This window comes from Solanum dulcamara, chromosome 1 (genome assembly GCF_947179165.1).
Source record: "Solanum dulcamara chromosome 1, daSolDulc1.2, whole genome shotgun sequence".
NCBI classification, from domain to species: Eukaryota; Viridiplantae; Streptophyta; class Magnoliopsida; order Solanales; family Solanaceae; genus Solanum; species Solanum dulcamara.
The window spans coordinates 9,195,415-9,213,289 of NC_077237.1; the positions used below are offsets into that span (position 1 = coordinate 9,195,415).

Sequence of the window (17,875 nt, forward strand, 5' to 3'; positions counted from 1 at the left end):
ACCGAATCCTTTGTCAGGCTATGGTTCCATCAAAGTTATGGAATAAGACATTAATAAGATCAATTTTTTTGATTGTAAGATGAACTTAGTGGGAAGTATAGGAATAATTTTGTCCCTTTTTCCGTAGTTTGAATTACAAGCTATAGATTCAAAAGATACTGATAAAATTGCATCCCAAAGATGAACCAACTAAATTTACAAACAAAACAATTGAGAAAGTGGTAAAAATGTAATCACTTTTTGCCAATATGGCAAAGAGTAAAATATGCAGTTGGTGTTTGGTTATAACAATGGATTGAAATATAAAATACTTATCTGCAGTTTTCAAAACTTAATTGTTAGAACAATTTGTTCATCTTCTTAAAAAAAAGTGGTAATAGATTTTAAAGAAAACAGAGTCTAAAAATGGGTGGGGCAACATTTTTGGAGTGTTAAGAGTAACATAGCAAACACATGCTCCTGAGGAAACTTATAAAGTTAAAACTTTTAAGCATAACCAATAAAAGAGAGTGTACAAATACAAGAGCATGCCAACTTCTTGGCCAATTTGTAAAACATATATATATATATATATATATATTTATTTATATAAATATATTTCATATAGATAGTGGCTTGACATAATTTTTCCTTTTTTCATTTTTGTGAGGCGGTGGTGATAGACAGTAACAACCGTATCATAGTAAGAACAACATTATGATTTTGGGAACAACTAATTAAGATCAAATATAGCTGAAGATTAACTTCAATTAGTATAACATGATTGTCGATGGTGTTGTTGGGTCTTTTCATATTTATTATTTGTGAAATTCATATCTACATAACATAAAAAATTAGCCAAGGTTCTTCATCACGAATTCTAGGATTTTCAAGAAAATTCATCGCCAAGGTTCAATAAGGACTCTTGCTGCCCTTTCCTCCAAAGACCAGAACATTCTCAAGAATTTTGGAGCGCCGTTATTGAACCTTGGCGATGAATTTTCTTGAAAATCCTAGAATTCGTGATGAAGAACCTTGGCTAATTTTTTATGTTATGTAGATATGAATTTCACAAATAATAAATATTAAAAGACCCAATAACACCATCGACAATCATGTTATACTAATTGAAGTTAATCTTCAGCTATATTTGATCTTAATTAGTTGTTCCCAAAATCATAATGTTGTTCTAACTATGATACGGTTGTTACTGTCTATCACCACCGCCTCACAAAAATGAAAAAAGGAAAAATTATGTCAAGCCACTATTTATATGAAATATATACTAACCAGAAGAGTGTAGATGATAAGCACCCTCCACTTCCAACCCTGAGGCTGTGAGTTCGAGTCACCAAGGGAGCGAAAAGGTGGGAGTTCCCTGGGGAGGGGTTAAAAAAAAGAGTGCTTGCCTATAGCTCTATAAGATGCCTTTTCCATGTTTTGTTGTCAAAGACCTATACATTTACAAAGGCAAATCGAGCACCATTTAAAGTTACTTACAAGTCAAAATTTACCCACAGTGCCAAAAAGTATTTAAGAATTATCGAAAAGAACTAACGACTGCTAGACGCCAGCATTATCACTTGTAGAATTGTCTGAAATCAGTTCTTGTTACCTGCAAGAAAAATCAATACACCATCACTTTTTCAGTTTAAGCACATTCGTGTCTTGCTTCTCCGCTGAGTGTTTAGAAGTTGACGCCATTTTGTTGTCTTCAGGTGCCACAAGCTTGGGAGCCATCCGCTTTTCGCAGTTCCCATGTTCTTTGATACTGCACTTGGATACATCAGTTATACTCGAGCTTATGAACGACTTTATATCTTTCTCTCCTTTAACTTCAACCCATTTGTCATCTATCCAATCTCTTGAAGCCCTCACGTTCTTCCTTTGAATCCCCAATAATATGTTCTCGCCTGTTATTGAGTTAAAAAAAACACCTTGGGGCATCAGGCCATGAACAACATCAATCATTCAAAATCCAGGACAACAAATTAGCCAGAAGCTAGGCCTACTGTTTAAAACTTTTTCCACTGCTGAGTTAGAAAGCCAATTTGTGACAATGCTGAGCTTAGACATATGATTTCAACTAAGAATTGAAAATAGTTAGAGACTCCAATTTTACATTTATTGTCTGTTGAATTATCCTTACGCGAAGTTGCTATGCATCAACCAATAAGCAAGAATTCTCCTTTTATTCCGTCTTCTATTTCTATTTAAACATTTAGTTTTTTGGGACTGTTAATTCTTACCAGGAAGTAAACCTTAAGTTACCGCTTCCACAGACATCAAATCCAGAAACAACACCTTCCTCCCATCCGTCAGACCACCAAGCATCAACTGCAGCTCCTATTTCAAAAGAAAAGTCAGAAGAATCCTCCAGAAGCCGTGGACGAACTGTGATGCATCCTGTGCATCTCATGCCCAATTTATCAGAGCATGCAACTCTGTAGGAAGGAATCCATTCCTATAAATCAAGCAAAGGTGATGAGGAAACAGGGTGAAGGGAGAACGGACAAGTCAATATATGTAAGTAGATCATAACTTATAGTGTATAAACTTAAGTTATAGTAGCAGGGTACCTCAGGCTTTTCAGGACCATCACAATCCTGGATGTCATCTTATTGAACTTTCAGACGTTTTTGTGATACCTGTAAGACCTTACACTTGATCCAGCAGCCTCTCATGCCACTATCGTGGTAAAGAACCTCTGAGTTGTCACCAACTTCAAAAGACAGCTTATTTTGAGGCTCAACAAGCTGAATTCCAATTGATCCTATGCTTGGAAATTTTATTTTTAACTTTGGGTAAGTTGGTGGTTTGGCTTTTGCTATCTGGTTACCAGGAATTGACTTTCTGATACCAGAATGGCCCCTCTCACCAGCACTTCTAACAAGGATAGAATTACATATCGCCCCTCGTCCAAAACGCCAGTGAAAACAACTCTGTGCAATTGGCGGGTAAGTGCTCTGGGTACCCAATGCAGCATCTCCTTGAGCAGCAGGAAGAGCAGTTGGAGATGTTCTGGACCTATCAGCGGCAGGAAATGGAGCAGGTTAATGATTTTAAGAACCACCTACTTCCCCTTTCCCACATCAAGAAACATGAATGATATTAAGCTTTAAATTCTTCTTGTACATATAACCATCAAGAAGAGCAAAGAATTCATTGTTGAAATATGGCAACAATATTATGACAACATTTACCAAGTACATCAAACCAAAGGCTAGTATAATTGATCCTGAGCTATAGTTGGAGGACTTAATTCAAAAAAGTTCAGTCGCCTGCCTACATATCTTTAAAGAAAATATACTCTAAAATTGGATATTAATTAATTGGGATCTACATGAACATCAAAACACAACACAGAACATATACACCAATGTCAAATAAAGCAAAGCATAAGAGGAAGTTGAAAAATGTATCAATGTTAATAAGATTACCAAACATGCATGATATTAAGGATCACAAATAGATGCATAAGGGGAAAATGAAAAAGGGGGAAGAAAAGATAAAAGGAAGATCCACACTGCATACTGCACATTTAACACAATAGATCTTTGCAACATGGAAACATAAAATAAAAATAAAAGAGAAGTTTATTGTTCAAGTGAAATTCTAAAATGGTGTAAGAAACAAAGGGCAGACTCGTACTGATCAACTAGGTCTTGGAAATACAACAGACCACAGCCAAACAGCAGCAAGATCACAATCAGACATTCTGTTACCTCATTATTATTACCTTTTTGAGAAGGATGACTTCATTATTCGTTGAATGCTACATAAAACACCCCCATTACAACAACATACCCAGTGTAATCCCACACCGAATTTAACTCTATCTCGTAGAAATAGAGAGACTATTTCCGATAGACCCTCGGCTTCCTTGCCCCCACCATGCCACTTAAGGGCCAATTGACCTTCTCTTTCCCCATAGAAGCGTCGCACCTCCAGGATTATTTCCTTGCGCTGAACCCCTTTGTCATTCAGATAGTACGATCGCGTATGAAATTCTATGCTGACAAACAACATTCAAAAAGAACTCTTTAGGTAGGACATAAAGTCAATCTCAATGTTCAGCCATACTGACAATCATATATAGAGGTGAGGCGAAACCTCAAGCTAAGTGCAAAATTTTACGGTCCCTATATGGTATAGAAAGAGTCAGGTCGGTTGCTTACCAATTAGAGCTACCACCTGGGTCACAAGTGCACCTGGTTTTCCATGTGTCGCATATGAAGCTTCGAGTTGGTCCGTACATCACCTCACAGCAACAACCCCTGCTTGCGAAGCTGAAGGTCACCTATTGGCGGAACCGTTGGAAATTCTCCGATGGCGTGTCTCGAAAGTGAATAATATTGTCGGGGTTCAGGTATTGGTTCACTGGGCTAATCTGAGCCTCGATGAAGCCACATGGGAAGATTGGGGGTAAATACCCAGCCCTTTTCCCTAGTTTGTTGCTCAATTACAACCTTGAGGCCAAGGTCGATTTGAAGGAGTGAGGATTGTAATAGTCACGAAAGGAGAAGCTAGGGATACAAATTGAGGCAATGGATTCGGTGAGGAGTAATAAAGGTTGAATTGGGGATTACACGTGGACACAGGAGATGACGACATACTTTTAATGAGAAGGATCTTCAATGGCCGAGATTCGAGGTAAACAAATAAGATCAACACTCAGGATCTCTCATCCCAAATAAGATCAATGTACAGGATTTCTCAAGTTGTTGAGGAGCTGATAAATATCCTAACAGAATCAGGGATAGGCAGTTACGAAAATACTAGTAATTCTTCTCTCTAAAATTCTCTCTACACCAATATTCTCTCTTTACTTCTTCTTCTTCTTCTTCTTCTCACCTTGATCCTTCTTCTTAACAGGACCATTATAGTAGTTTCATGCCAGCTATGGAGGATTAGTTAGGTTTAATTCAGTTCATACAATTCTGGTTGTAATTGTATTGAAGTGATAACATTAAGAACTTGGGTTTGTGATAATTTGTAAAATACAGATGCTTGTGACAAGTATGATAACATAATAAAATTCCCCTTTCCTATTACATATTCTCTCACTTCATTCGAGTACATTACAGACTGCGCCCTTACACATTAGAGCAAGGATGCCATCGAATTTTATGTGAAACCCACACAAAAGACTTCATGCTATCAAGAAAAAGAGGAGAAAAGCATCAAACATTCTTCATCGGTTATCTTGCCTATCAATTAGAGCAGAACTGATTAAACAAAAGGCCGAGAACCGTAAACCCCCTTTTCCTTTTCTGTCAAAGCAAAAATTGATGTATCAGAAAAAGAAAGTTATACATTCTGGACTTTTATCGGGGAGAAAAAGGATGGCATAGATGTAGTAGGAAACTTTTACCTCGATTTCTTTTTTTTCTTTTTTAATCGTTAAATGCAATCTTTTACCTTAATCTATTCACAAACACTACTAAAATTGACAATAGAGAAAGATGGACTCAGAAGGTTAGATACACCATTGAGACTACTAAGATACTAAGTAAAGGTTGTATTTATTTTGCATCTACCACAAGTGCAGTTAAACACGTGGAAGAGCGGATTTTGGTATTACAAAATCCCACCCTTTATTGTACTCAATTCTTTTTATCGGGTAAAGATTCAGATAGTCGAATACTTCAATGTAAAACATTTTCCATCATACCGCACACAGCCTTACAGTAGCAGGAGATAGATATTCATCAAAAAAGTAAAAGGCAACGTTGGCCCCGAAACTAATTAAGAGGTTGAAGTTCCCCCTTTAGCTATTCTTTCAAACATTGTCCCCTCCAAGTCTTTAAGGGCCTGTTTGGCCATGATAATTTTCACTTTTTCCAGAATATAATTCTGGAATCATGTTTGGACATAGAATTGTTAGAATATATATGTTTTCACATTTTCACTCCAAATCACCCACAAAAATTCAACTTTTTTCCAAGTTGTATTCATGTCCAAACACAACTACAATTTTCAATTACTATTTTTAACGTTTTTTCAAATTTCACATTTTTTATGTCCAAAACATCCATTAAAATAGTATGAGCCCTACTAGTATCTAAGTAGTGAAGGAAACTCCCTCCAGGGGAGGAACTAAAGTTTTGGTTACGGATTTGGCTGAACCCATTAGCTTTGGTCCAAACCCTGTATCTACGTTAAAATATTCATTGACTATGTATAAATTATTAATTTCGAACCCAATAACTTAAAAGGACTAGAATCCCAGATCCACAAACTTAAAATCTTGGCTCTGCCTTGGAGTCTCCCTCTCCCTCTCCCTTTTTTATGCTTCTTCTCGAAGAAGGACAGGGAAATGATCAATTCACCTCTATACAGACCTGAATCCAATATTCAAAGGATTCATTTGGGTTGATTGTTTTGAACTGTTCCTCCACCTAGTACAACCCTCTTTGGATCTTCTTTTATCCAGTTTGGGACTGGAGAGATGGATTGCAAAACTCACATATGCAGAGTCCTATTCAATTTAAATAGATTCATTACATTGCGAATTAAAAATGCTATCTTTTCCCTATAGGACTCTCTTTTACCATTTATACTATAGCTTAGTATTTATAGCAGCCCAATACCTAGAGCATGAAGTAAGATTGTCGTGGATCTTAAAATAGCACATTTAAAACTTCTTTAAATTATTTAAGATAGAAAATATATCAACTCACTAAAAAAACATTTATCTCATGATGTTAATGACATCAAAAGAAAAGGAGTTTCCTAGTGAGGTGTCAATTTCACAGTGATTAAAAATATGATTCACAACTTACGATGTAAGGAAGCGCAAATTCTTACATTTGCTACTATTGTATGAATAATAACAGAACCAATAGAACAATAAGAATTATGATCCACCATCTAAGTGGCTCGAACTCGTGTGTAGGTGTTCAATACAGGTGTGGATCTAGAGATGGATCCTTCATGATCTAAAGTTTTAAGATTCACAGGTACGTATCTTCTTTGTTTGACGAAAAATTTATTGATCAAGAGGAGAATTGTATATGGTGATATAAATAAAAGGACTAACATAGAAATTTCTATATACAAGGTACTCTATTTCTTCTATTTCACCTTAACTTTTACTTTGATTATAGAAATCATTGTATCTATCTGGAATTTCTCACTTGATTTTGTTCAAATTATCCAGAATCGGTTGACTAAATCCGATACAGATCCCACACCCATGCCATGTCAACACGGGTGTGGCACCCAAAGTGAAGACCGAGCAACTTAGTCCACCATGCATTTTGATTTATTTGTTGATATGTTTATACTTTATAACATCACGTGTAAAATTTCATGACAATCACTTGATGGGGAACCTCCTTTAAGCTAAAATCAATTAATGACATAATAATAGTAACTCAAGCCAAATTGAAGAAAACAAGAGTACGTCAGGTTCTTGGTCTCTATGTTGTGTAAGGGTTAAAAATGTTCCAAAAGTGATAGGTAGTAATGTTTCTTGGCACTCTTAAGTTAAAAAATTCGGGTATTGGATCCATGAGCAAATGCTTCAAATCCAACTGATTATTACATGTTTTAATTTCAAAATGTATATTTGATTCAAGCAATCTTCCTCTCTAGTCTCCATACACACGTTGATCACCCAAATCAATGAAGAAGGAAGATGTAAGTTGATTCTTCCGAAGAACCATAAGAAAAACACTATGTCGGGACAGCGGACGGAAAAAGAAACAGCTCTGGAAAAAAAAAAAGAATTAATGCTCCCAATGCTTCTCCATGCTCAATGAGATAAGCCAACCTCAGGATGCTTTACTCCTAATACCACAACGTTCTGAGATGGAGCTTAACATGAGTCTTGGTTAAGAACAAAGATGATATACATTTTACACTGCGTATGATTCCATGGATAGTTTCATCTGAGATTATGATGGAGGACATAGCTTACGATCATCATTTTTGCTTGACAATAAGGAATGTATTTACTTATTCTTAATAGCAAAAAATGAGCAAACATGATGAATACAGTTTATATAATAAGGAATAAATTCAAATTTAAAAGATTGAATAGCAATCCACCTGTCTTAGTTAGATAGTAAGAAGTATGGCCTGAAAAAGACGAATAAATATCAATTAACCAGATAATTTAATCCTAAAATGATGAACACCGTTCACCCTTAATCTCCTCATCTTCATCGAATATTACAAATCTGATAATTCGTTGCTACCGCTAGGTCACACTCTTGGGTGTTAATCTCGTCATTTTTGTTGCTGATGATAGTGAGGAAACCCATAATCTATATGACTATTTATTTATTGCCTGGTTAAGGGAGTACAGAAAAGCCTCTTAACAAGGGCAGAACAAAATACCCATGTGAAACCTCCTTTTAAGGTGTGTTCGAGATGATTTTTGTGCAGAGCTGCTAGGGAAAATAAAAGCCACTTATTCATTCATTGTCCTGTTACCGGGAAATTATGGAAACTATTTTTGAACATGTTAGGAATCAGATGGTCAACGCCAGAAACAAGTGTTGATTTACTGCAATGTTGGTATCAGACGGGGCAATCAGTCAGAAAAATTGGTGGAAACTTGTCCCTACTTGTATATGGTGGACTATTTGGAAGTAGAAGAACTGTGGAGCTTTTGAAGACAAATACGATTTTGTGCAGAAAATCAAGATGATCTGTATTTATTTGTTTCATTTTTGGTATAAAGAAAGCTATGTTGAGGAGGCTGAATCACTAGTTGATATGATAGGATCCTTGTGAAGAAGCAGTCTTAAGTTTTGTTTGGATTTTGCAATGTTATGGTGAAACTTTAATATATACTGGTAGCCAATGTTAAGACATCATGAGATTGGTCATAACTATTGTTCTATATTAAGTTATGTGCTTCAACAATTAAAAGGAACAGTTGAAGTCCGAATCACATAGTAATTTAAGCTTTAGGACTGAATGACTAATAATGTTCGAATCAGCCAAAGAAAAAGGCCCCATTCTCAAAATATTATACTAACCCACAAATTTGTGCACTGCACGTTTTCAAGTACAACAACACACAGGCGACTATTGTTGGAACAAGGAGCACAAAGTATATTTTCCATGCAAAAATAAAGCATACTGAAGTAATTACTTAGGAGGATAAGTTCTCATTTATTCTTCAAACAAGGATAATCCATCTCTGGGATACAAAGAACTACCATCAGTAAACCACTCTAGTTTAAATCCAGATGCACAACTAAATTGAAATTCAACTTGTGCCGGAAAAACTGATGTCGGGAACAGAAATCACAAAATAAAAATGGAACTAGAAATAACTTTTCACTATCTCCCACTGCTCCCTCCCCAAAAAATCGAGGGAAGGAGGATTCTTTATGGAAACAATAATCGCAACATAACTTAGTTTCTTTCCTGTCGAAGCATAAGATCTTTCATCTACAAACTCATCAAAAAAGGGTTTTTCATCTTCAAATTAGATTTGCAAAGGATTGTACCCAATGAATAGTTCACAAAAAGTGAGACTGATATTAACCCATCAAATTGATAAAGTTTGGACACTCGCAGAACTTGAACATTGTTGCTTTTAGACATGATCATAAGACATCTGCTGTCTCTAGATTGATCGAGTGTAACCAGCAGCCAATGATCTATGATCAACTTCTTCAGGAAATGCTAAACACTAGAAATGAGAGCATTTGATGTACATGTACGCCAATAAATACTGCAAATCTCATGTAACTGAAATCTTAGACTGCAACATGATTATACGTACTTGAAATGGGAGTGATCGGTGATGCTTTGAAATCAAAAAAGTCAGCCATTCCACTACCTCTTTTCTTGCACGCCACTTTGTGTCAGAATTTATAGTACTTGTGTGCCCAAAAGCATCCAAACAATTCTCTGAGAGAACATATAGCATGTGCATCAAACTTCTTTCAGTACCCACAACAACAAGGATTAACTCCGCTGAGGTATCCTTCAAGTAGTAGTGCATAACACGACGTCCCTTCCCCTGAGAACCAACATGCTCTTCCCACGAACTAAATACATGATTATCTGTATTTATCCTGATGCCACAGAGAAACAGTTCGGATTATTCGAAAAACAACCCAGTTCTTAAACACCCTCATCCAGAAACAAAAACAATCATTTTATGCTAAGTTCTGTTACAATTTAGGACCCGAACAAGAATGACTGTAACTAAGAACATCAGACAGAAAGAAGACATTTTTCCAACTATTAGCTCCTGATGACCATATAAACAATGAAATATAGCATCAAACCACAACCCCAAATGAAACACAGACAGAATTTTGCTTATTAAACTAACCTTAATTCAAGAAAACTCTCAATACAACTCAGCTACAAAGAACAGATTTTTCTTCAAGAATTACTAATCAAGGACCAATAATGGCCAAACCCACATGAAATACGAAATGGGGTTCGCTGATTTTCAAAGATTCACCATGTACAAGAACAAAAACGCACAATATTGAACCAGCATTGAGCAGACATCAAGTGATCACACTTCCAACAAAATAGCTTAGGATTGTAAAAGGAAACAAGCTGCAAAAAAGAAGCCGGAATTCAAGAAAAACATGCTAAGCACGTAACTGACCTCAAAATTAGCCAAAGTTTGTTGCTTTACCAAGAAACTGAGCTTGAGAAGGCCTAAAGAGTATCCTTCTGGTTATTGAGCCGAGGTTTTGCCTTTTTGATTCGGGGGCCGTCTCTCAACTGATTTTGACACACCCCTCTACTAGGCTGTTCATGGTTCGGTTTGGATGGTTATTGATTAAAATCATAATTAAATTAATTTAATCGGTTATTAAATGTCTAAAACCATAATCAAACCAAGTAAAATAATAACCACGGGTTTGGTTATTGTCGGTTTGGTTCGGTTTGATTCGGTTATTCGGTTTATGACTAGCCGAGATAATTCAAATATTCTCTCTCTACATTCTTCAAATTCTTATGAAGTTCTTTTTTCCTCACGACCCACAGAGGTTCAAAACAGAAAATGAAACAACTTAAACATTCGGAAAAAAAAAGAAAACAACTTAAAATCAATTTAAAATTTGAAAAACTCCTTACAAACCTTCTCAAAATTTGACAATCTTATACTTGGGGTTGAGGAGTTGTGGTTGCTCTTGAGCCTTCACTGTTAGTCCATGACTGTGAGTCTGTGACTTTGTGAGAAACCAACGTGAGAGGAACAAAAATGTAAAAGGAAAACAGATACTAGGGTTTTAAAGTTTTAACTTTTATTTTATGTTGTTGCCTGCTACTCAAGTGCTTAGTGCTTATTAGAAATTTAGGATTTAGAATTTATGATTTAGAATTGGGCTTGAGAGTTGGGCTAATGGGCTTGGATTGTTGGACTTGGACCACTGTTTAGTGTTTATTAGAATTTATAATTGGGCTTGAGAGTTGGGTTTGGATTGTTGGGCCTAAAAAATAAGTATATTAATATTAAATTAATAATTAAAACGTATAAAATATCTTTAATTATTTATGAAAAACTAATATTATACATATAAATAATTATAAATTTTAAGTATATAATTATCGGTTTGGTTCGGTTATTTATTCGGTTATTTTTTTCTATAACCATAACCAAACCAAATATTATCGGTTATTCAAATTTAAAACCAAACCAAACCAAACCAAACTGAATGTCGGTTTTTTTATTCGATTTGGTTAAATTTTCGATTTGGTTTTGATTTTAACCAAAACTGTGAACAGCCCTACCCTCTACACACTTTTGTATAACACACTTATAAAATTTAATTCAATTTATTTATCCAATTTATGAAATTATGAAAATTTTATGTATTATTTTACTCTTTTGATCTTTAGTAGTATTAAATAACTAATAGTTAAATCTAGAATTTTTGAGCATTATTAATAAAACTAATTTAATAAAATATATCTCTAATTAAAACTTTAAAAAAGTGTATACGACAACAGAGCAACAATGGTCTCGCCCTAGGTAATATGAAACGGAAGAAGTACTTCATTTCAAGTATTCTTCTTTTTCCAAACTTGTCAATCAAACAAAACATCAAAATTTTATTCCTGAATTATTTTTTTATCGTAGGACTATTTATGTTTATCCCTTATACCAAACGAACCCTAACTCTAAGCTCATTCATCGTACTGAGTGTATGTTTTAGATATTTGATACTGATAAGTCTAACTTGATTATAATCCATAAATCATAATGCATGAACCATAATATCTTATTATTTGATCAAATAGTCATTTTCTACTAATCGTAATTAGATATAAATATTTTAATTTATTTATCCATTTTCGATCATCAAAAGAGTTTTATCATTTATTTCTTTCTCATACTACCTTAATTATTAAATAACTGCATAAAGTAGTACTAATAATAGACAAATTTAGAATTTCAAAACATTATTAAAATATATCTTTAATTAAAATTTTCTTGAAAAGTGTGTAACGTCAACAAGGATCAAGTAATATAAAATAGAGGGAGTACTATCAAACTTGATAAAACCCCTTCAGATGCCAACGTTAGATTGTATTTTGTAATGGGAACACCATTAAATATTTTATTAGTGGTAAGAATAGATTCCTCCATGAGTATGGGATAAACCAAAGCTGATTAATAAGGCATTCATTACCTCTGATTAAAGTTTTTGTTTTCTTTTTCACAACTCCGTTAAATTGTGGTAAGTAAGAGGACATTGTTTAATGAATAATGCCATATTCCAACTTCCAATCATATTTTTTTTAATAGAAAATTCATATTCATAGTCTCTTTCACTTCTTATCATTTTAATTTTTAATTTAATTGTGTTTCAATTTTATTTTTGTATTGCTTAAATGCATTAATTGCTTTATTTTTACTATTAAGTAAGTAAATATAGAAATATCTAGTACTGTCGTCAATAAAAGTTATGAAATATTTTTTCCCACTGCGAAATGGTATTGACTTCATGTCACAAATATCTTTGTGAATTAGTCTAAAGGATTTGAATTCCTTTCAATTGACTTATAAAGATGTTTAACATACTTTGATTCCACATATATTTGACACTTTAATTTATCACTTTTAAACTTCAGTAATTCCTCTAAGTTAATCATTTCACGCAATATTTTGAAGTTGACGTAACCTAAATGTGAATGCCATAAAATTTTTGACTCAAACAAATAAGAAGCTTCAACTTTATTCATTTCAATAACTATTACATTGAGTTTGAACGGACCCTACTCAAGTAACCTTTTTCTACGTGTATTTCATTTTTGCTAATTATAATTTTTCAGAATTAAAAATGCCCTCAAATCTAATTTTAATGTGACATGAGGTAAAAACTAAATTCTTGCGAATTATGAAGAACATTGTTAAGAGTCACTATTTTTGCAGAAGTTATCTTCAGACATATCTTTCCAACTCCTTCAATTTTAGCAGTGGAGGAGTTTTCCATGAAGATAGTCACATCTTGACCCGCAGCAGCATAAGACAAACAGCCCTATGTTAGCACTTAGCACAAACATGACAAATGAATCTAAAATCAGTCCACCATTCCTTGGAGTTTGCCAACCAAGTTACATTCTAAAAGCATGACACACAAGTTTTTCATTTCCTCGTTCTTTTCAATCATGTTCGCTTTGACTTTTTTTCTTGTCTTTCTTTGGAGCACGATTATCATGATTCAATTCATCGAGTCATGCGGACACCTATTCTAACACCTAAATAAAAGAATTTTTACCATCAAATTTAAAATGGATCATGCGGAATAAATAAAAACAACATGATTTATTTTTATAACATACAGAAAAGAGCTCAACTTAACCTTTTAATATAAAACTCTAGGATAATTCAATTAAAATCTTTTTGAAAATACCAAGAAAACTTTCCAAGAAACTACTCTAAACAAGTATAAGAGCTTCTAAAAGTAAGAAATAAATATAAATAAAGTAGTCACAGCTTCCACCAAGGCAGAGAGAAGTAAAAGATGTTGGAGATCATTGTCATCTTCACCTAAGAAACATAACTAATCTTATAACCAGACTATGTCAAGTGGCATAGTAAGAGTAGTATCAGTACAAACAATACGTACTGGTAGGCATCATCGGTTAGGCCGAACCCACCACATAATATAAAGTAGATATGCAGAAGAAAACAAGCAATAAAAACTGCACCACCCTAATCATTATCCACATGCTTTTGCCATCCAGAGTATAATATCCATAACTAATTCACTTTGATCCCAACATTCTATCCCGCTTCGCTGCCAACTCTATCATTTATCATTCCACTCTCTTAACATGCTAAGGCTTTTCCGAGCCTATCCTTCATACACACTAAGGATTCCTTCATACAAACTAAGGCTTCCTAAGCCTAACCTTTTATACACACTAAGGCTTCCCACGCCTAACCCTTTATACACACTAAGTCTTCCCAAGCCTAACCCCTTATACACACTAAGGCTTCTCAAGCCTAACCCTTTATACCTACTAAGGTTTTCCAAGCCTAATCCTTTATACAGACTAAGGCTTTTCGATCGTCAATCTGACCTAAGCATCACATGAGACATGAACAGACTATCACGCTCACCCATGCATGAGTCTAACTCACCTTGCAAGTAACTCCGACCACTCAAGGATCCCTTAAGACATATTCTATGGTGTTTAACATACAATACATGTCTACATAAAAACCAACCCATTATTTAAACACAATAACCTGGCCAATCATAGACCAACATATAATCATAGCCACAATCAGAACATAAACAAGATTCCCAGTCACCCGTCCTGACCTTTGCATGAAAATGTCCCACATTATCACATCAACATATACCCAGGCCACTCAAGAAACCAATACACTTGTAAGCAATCACATATGCACTCAATCAAACATGTCACATCTGTACCGGCGTGGTATCTGAGCCAACCAATGATATCATGTACGCCCAGACTCCTAGTCCTTTCTCTGAGTAAGTATGCACAATAAATATGACCAATCACAACACAACAAATCAATCTGATTCTCTCATAGTACCCACACACAAACTGTTAGTGTACCGACATGGTATCTGAGCCAACCATTATTAGTGTACTGATGTGGTACCCAAGCCAACCATATATGAATATCCCCGTACTAGGCGTGGTAAACATGCCAACTGTTAGTATATACAAGGCGTGGTATTTGAGATAACCGTGGGGATATTCTGTACCAGGCGTGGTACCCGTGCCAACCATACAATCACAAACAACATGCACAATCAAATCACAATGAACAATCATACTTGAAACCACAAGTAATTAAAACAGGTTCATTGGATGAGATTATAAATATGATGACATTTCACATTTATCTCTTATGTTTCCCCACATGTATTGCACAAGCAATTCACATGGAATAGTCAACATGAACATACACACATATATATACACCTATATATCAATAGTCCAATATTGGACTCCATTATGAGCACACATTCATTTCCGGCAATTACCTTCATAATTTCATGAATTAATACTCTTTTCATTTATTTTGTTCTCCTTAATTACCACAAGTCTCAAAAATGGCTATAACCCAACAATTTCCTATACACTTAACCTTACAATTACCACCAAACCACATCAACAAGAAAACTCAAGGTTAACCATCAAGAACTAGAAAACCACCCCTAGTCATTATCTTTTCTCGCCTTAACAACAATAAAAAACAACTTTTAACCATCCAGACTTCGTGTCTGAAGGTCTAATCATGATGTTTCCGGTCAATTTACAATATATTATATAATGGAAATAGGTCTATAACTACTTGGTTAAGCTTAGCCTACTTGGACGCTAATTAATTGCTGAAGAACTCTGGACACGAACTTCTGACTTCTTTTGTGAAAATTTAGCATGTTCTCTGTCTTTACAAAGAATCCTAATGAAAAACAATTAAAATTCACCCTAGGTTGCCCTTTCTCTTCCCCAAAACAATTTTTCCAAATGTGAGTAGTTTTGGGGATTTTTTGCAATTTTTAGTGACTTAACCCCACTATAACAACCCAATCGGCCCCCAATCTCGCTATAATGGCTCAAATCCCGCTATAGAGGCCCAGATTGGCCACTTTTTTTCTCTGATATAGAAGTGTGTCACATGCTATAGCGGCTTACACAAGATAAAATGTCACAATCCCGACCCACCTTGACTGGTACCCACACTAACACTCCGGTGGGAGAACCATTCTTACAGCTCAAACTAACAACACTTGTGGGATATACACAAATTAAAGATGCGAAAACAGGTTTAATTAATAAGAACTATTGAGTTTCCATAAACTCGGAAAATAATCTAGTCATCAAACTTAACATGAGAAAATATCGTACGAACTGAAATTCAATCGTACCAAAACTTTAAACATCAAACAAGTCTAGAAAAGGGAATGCAATCCCCAAAATAAAACCATTAAAAGTTAACAATTGTTTGAACACCCCAGTCCTAGACGAAGGAGTAGGATAAATGTGAGAGTCCACGACAACATGAAGGAATAGCTCACCCTTGGAATTGAAGAAGATTATTCCTCTAGGCGAGGTTTCTCCGCAGCTGGCTGAATATGCCCTGTACTCAATAAAAGACAGCGCAAGTATAGTATCAGTACACAAAATCAACAGTGTACTGGTAGGATCATGCGGTTAGCACTAAGCGGATCATGGATAAGTAAACTCAACACAATAAGCACATATATACATAATAAGTTAACCATTTTCACCAAATTAAGTACTTAACAAGACCACAATTCATTCAAGTCCATATCATGCAATTTCACATAAGGATCCTCTCATGGGATCTATAAACACTTGTGTCGGAATGTGACACCCGATCCCAGATTTATGTCAGAATGTGATACCCGATTCAAATGTGTGTCGGAATGTGAAACTCGATCTAATTATGTATCGAAACATGACACCCAATCCAACATACAAACAATCATACTTTCACAACCATAGTCACCACTATTTCACCAAGAATATATTCATTGTAAAACAGGCTAGCAAGTGATCATTTCACATAAAGTCTAGCATGTTCCCTATTCATATACACATATGCATACCATGAAGCAATTTAACAAGTATATGAGACACATACGGGAAAAAAACCATCACCTACCTCGAATTAGAGCTTCAACAACCTTAAAGTGCCAGAGCCTTCCCTTTACGGGTTCTTCCATTTGTTCTTGGTCTAGAAATAGTAAATACGTATAAAGGATCAACAAAATGACCTAACTATCAAGAAAATTAACACAATTCTCATCCTAGGCCAAACCCATGATCGTAATCCCACCCTAGGGCTATTTTCCACTCTTACCCACAAGCCAAAACCCTCCCACAATGATCACCCATCCTATTCATGAGTATTAGGAATCGAAGGATGAGTTTAGGGAGTAAAATGCTTACCTTAAGTATGGAAATTCATAGAAAATAGATGAAGGGGGGTTTTCTCGAATTAAGTCGCGACTATCCCGCTTTGGCGGGACCTATCCCACTTTGGCGGCCACGCTCTAGCGGGAGTAATCCCCCTTTGACAGGATATGCAGAAACAGTGAGCTTGAAACTTGAGTTTCAAACTCCCATTTCACAACACACCCCTTCCAAAGATGTATTAAATTATACCCTTCACGCCAAGTCCAATTTCGGTAGTTTTACTCACTCAAATGCAATTCCGCAAAGACGTAAATGCTTCATATCATCTTGGCTATCAGCTTACCTAACAAAATAAGAGATTTAATCCCCCATCATTCATAAGTTCACCCTAAATTTCACGTGACTCAGAATTCGTTCAAGTCTGGCCTAGGCTAAATTTTTCCGAAGTTGCTACCCAAAGTTTTCTAGCCCAAAATCCTTCCCCATTGGCCTATCCATAACGATGGGGATAGGTCGTTACAAA

General features: G+C 35.3%; 1 pseudogene; it reads right to left on the reverse strand.

The window, feature by feature from the left end:
- Positions 1-626: 626 nt before the first annotated feature.
- Positions 627-10,695, reverse strand: LOC129901187 (uncharacterized; annotated as a pseudogene).
- Positions 10,696-17,875: the final 7,180 nt, after the last annotated feature.